Genomic DNA, 4077 nt, shown 5'->3' with positions numbered 1-4077 from the left:
CGAAGAAGGACACCTTAAAATCATAGTCTTGGGCAGTACCAGAGCCACTGTACCATGGTCTTTCACTGTCTTGTGTTAGAGTTCTCTTGCTTGAGGGTACACTCGGGAACACTATTCCTCCTTTTTCCTTGTTTCTTTTCATTACTGGGATATTTTCCCTGCGGCAGCCCTTTGGCTTATAGCATCCTACTTTTCCAACTAGGGTTGTAGCTTTGCTAGTAATAACAACAATAATAATAATGATGGTTAATGATGATAGCAGAGCAGAAAGATGAATCACAGGATTATTTAGTCTGGGAAGGCAGTAAAAGGCTTGCAGAAGTTCTAGAACAAAGGGAAAAAACTGGTTTGTAAGTACATTGTTAAGCTCAATGTCTTGTATGGGAGCTTTGAATGGAGCTCTTCTAGGGCTATGTGGAAAGCGATAAAAGTAGAAGTTTTAAATTTTGTTTACTGGAAAATTTCTTCGAAGTAAATTATTTAGGAACTTTTTGGAAGTTAAAGTGATCGGATGTGTATTGAAATAATTAGCGCACAGGAAAGTAGTAATTACAGTTTATAATATAAGGAGTCGGTCTAGTTATGCAAAAAAAAAAAAAAATAAAAATAAGGGGATACTAAAAAAATAATAACACCAACCACATAATATACCATTTAAGAAACAAGAATAGTTTATTCAACAATGAGAAAAATATATACATTACTTCACTGTTGAAAAAAAAAGAAGGTATTGATCTCATCATTAACACAGAAATGCCATTTGGCCAGCGATAGATAATATCAAAGTTTGAACTAAAAAAAAACATAGACGCAATATTCGAGGACCCACTGCCGGCAAGATAATTAAACAAGATAAAATCTATGCATTTTCCTTAAAGTTGTGCAAGGAAGGTTTCCAAATGCAAAAGGTATAGTCAGAGTATTCCCCTGCTTAAGCACTTACAGTAGACACCTTTAAGAAACCTCATTTCGCGTTTCTAGAACCATTATCGCTTCCTTTGTTTTCAAAGTCAAGATTTAATCTATCTCATATATTGCTGAACTTATTAAACTCTTCTGGTTGGTTGGTTTCCTGTCTCGGTTCTCTGTCTCTGTCTTCTTTTCATTTATCTGCAGAAACATAGATAGTTGCCTATGTTTCTTTTACAGGCATTGTCTTCCTTGGTCATTTGAGACTTCATTAAATGATAAAGTTTATGTCCATAAAGACAAAAAATGGACGGGGGTCATGTTGAAAAAATTTATTTTTTCTTCTTTTATTAAGTTAAGAGAAAATAGGCCTAAAAAAGGCAGACTAAATTATGCACTCTGCCCTACCAAGGCGTTGAAATCCTTGAACCAGTTGTCCAAAAGGTTATCAGTTGCTACTTTCTGATGTATAAACCCGTATAAAACAAAATGTAATAAATAATCCATGGATTAGAATTCAGCCAAATAAGCTTCATGAGAAAGCTTATAGACTGCTGACCACTTTCGCCAGGCACAGGCTCTTAACTAAAAATTTTTATTAAGAGTATGTTTTGGAAAGAAATGAAAAGAGTAAGGAATGCTGGCTCAAGAATTGAAGAGACAGTGAAAGATGGAAATGGAAGGTTGTTAAAAGGAGAGGAGGCAAGGAAAAGATGGGCGGAATATTTTGAAAGTTTACTGAATGTTGAGGATAATAGGGAGGCAGATATAATTGCTGTTGCAGGTGTTGAGGTGCCAGTGATGGGAGATGAGAATGAGAGAGAGATTACAATAGAGGAAGTGAAGAGAGCACTAGATGAAACGAGAGTAGGAAAAGCGTCTGGTATGGATGGTGTGAGAGCTGAGATGTTGAAGGAAGGGGGTGTGACTGTACTTGAATGGTTGGTGAGATTGTTTAATATGTGTTTTGTGTTGTCAATGGTACCAGTAGATTGGGTTTGTGCATGTATTGTACCACTATATAAGGGTAAGGGAGATGTGCATGAGTGTTGTAATTCAAGAGGTATTAGTTTTTTAAGCGTAGTTGGAAAAGTGTATGGTAGAGTAATGATTAATAGGATTAAGGATAAAACAGAGAATGCAATCTTAGAAATACAGGGTGGTTTTAGAAGAGGTAGGGGTTGTATGAATCAGATTTTTACAGTTAGGCAGATATGCGAGAAATATTTAGCAAAAGATAAGGTGTATGTTGCGTTTATGGATCTGGAGAAAGCGTATGATAGAGTTGATAGGGAAGCAATGTGGAATGTGATGAGGTTATATGGAGTTGGTGGAAGGTTGTTGCAAGCAGTGAAAAGTTTCTACAAAGGTAGTAAAGCATGTGTTAGGATAGGAAATGAAGTGAGTGATTGGTTTCCGGTGAGAGTGGGGCTGAGACAGGGATGTGTAATGTCACCGTAGTTGTTTAACTTGTATGTTGATGGAGTGGTGAGAGAGGTGAATGCTCGAGTGCTTGGACGAGGATTAAAACTGGTAGACAAGAATGACCATGAATGGGAGGTAAATCAGTTGTTGTTTGCGGATGATACTGTACTGATTGCAGACACAGATGAGAAGCTTGGCCGATTAGTGACAGAATTTGAAAGAGTGTGTGAGAGAAGGAAGATGAGAGTTAATGTGGGTAAGAGTAAGGTTATGAGATGTATGAGAAGGGAAGGTGGTGCAAGGTTGAATGTCATGTTGAATGGAGAGTTACTTGAGGAAGTGGATCAGTTTAAGTACTTGGGGTCTGTTGTTGCAGCAAAAGGTGGAGTGGAAGCAGATGTACGTCAGAGAGTGATTGAAGGTTGCAAAGTGTTGGGGGCAGTTAAGGGAGTAGTAAAAAATAGAGGGTTGGGCATGAATGTAAAGAGAGTTCTATATGAGAAAGTGATTGTACCAACTGTGATGTATGGATCGGAGTTGTGGGGAATGAAAGTGACGGAGAGACAGAAATTGAATGTGTTTGAGATGAAGTGTCTAAGGAGTATGGCTGGTGTATCTCGAGTAGATAGGGTTAGGAACGAAGTGGTGAGAGTGAGAACGGGTGTAAGAAATGAGTTAGCAGCTAGAGTGGATATGAATGTGTTGAGGTGGTTTGGCCATGTTGAGAGAATGGAAAATGGTTGTCTGCTAAAGAAGGTGATGAATGCAAGAGTTGATGGGAGAAGTACAAGAGGAAGGCCATGGTTTGGGTGAATGGATGGAGTGAAGGAAGCTCTGGGTGATAGGAGGATAGATGTGAGAGAGGCAAGAGAGCGTGCTAGAAATAGGAATGAATGGCGAGCGATTATGACGCAGTTCGGGTAGGCCCTTCTGCTGCCTCCGATGCCTTAGATGACCGCGGAGGTAGCAGCAGTAGGGGATTCAGCATTATGAAGCTTCATCTGTGGTGGATAATGTGGGAGGGTGGGCTGTGGCACCCTAGCAGTACCAGCTGAACTCGGTTGAGTCCCTTGTTAGGCTGGAGGAACGTAGAGAGTAGAGGTCCCCTTTTTGTTTTTGTTTCATTTGTTGATGTCGGCTACCCCCCAAAATTGGGGGAAGTGCCTTGGTATATGTATGTATGTATGTCTTAAGAAGAAGAACGCATCTTATGTATTCTTGTCCTTGATGTGAAAGGCAAAGGCTCAACTTGTGACGTAATGCAAATCATGTCGCTTCGGTAGACATCTCTTTCTCAGCAAGACTCCCACGTAAGAACGTCAATTAGAATGTTTTTTTTTTTTTTAAAGTGACGTCCTAAAGGTGCCAATAAGTGCCATGAATCACTTGATAACTGAAAATAGAAAAAACTTGGTTTTTCATTATCTATATTTTCAAATTCTAATCAGTTATTGTCGTCTTGGAATTACAAAAACCATAAACCATAGGCTATAACTCTCTCTCTCTCTCTCTCTCTCTCTCTCTCTCTCTCTCTCTCTCTCTCTCTCTCTCTCTCTCTCTCTCTCTCTCTCACCATTGACAATTAGAGAATTCCTATCCTTGACATCTGCTCTTGGGTCTATCCTTCATCCCCTCCCCCCATCCCTAGGCCTAGCCTTGATTTGACTCCTCTAACTGCAGGAAATTCACTCCAATAACCACGATCTTAAGCCTGGAGAGAGAGAGAGAGAGAGAGAGAGAGAG

The sequence above is a fragment of the Palaemon carinicauda genome, chromosome 17 (genome assembly GCF_036898095.1).
Source record: "Palaemon carinicauda isolate YSFRI2023 chromosome 17, ASM3689809v2, whole genome shotgun sequence".
Taxonomy (NCBI): Eukaryota; Metazoa; Arthropoda; class Malacostraca; order Decapoda; family Palaemonidae; genus Palaemon; species Palaemon carinicauda.
Note: the sequence above shows the minus strand (reverse complement) of the source record.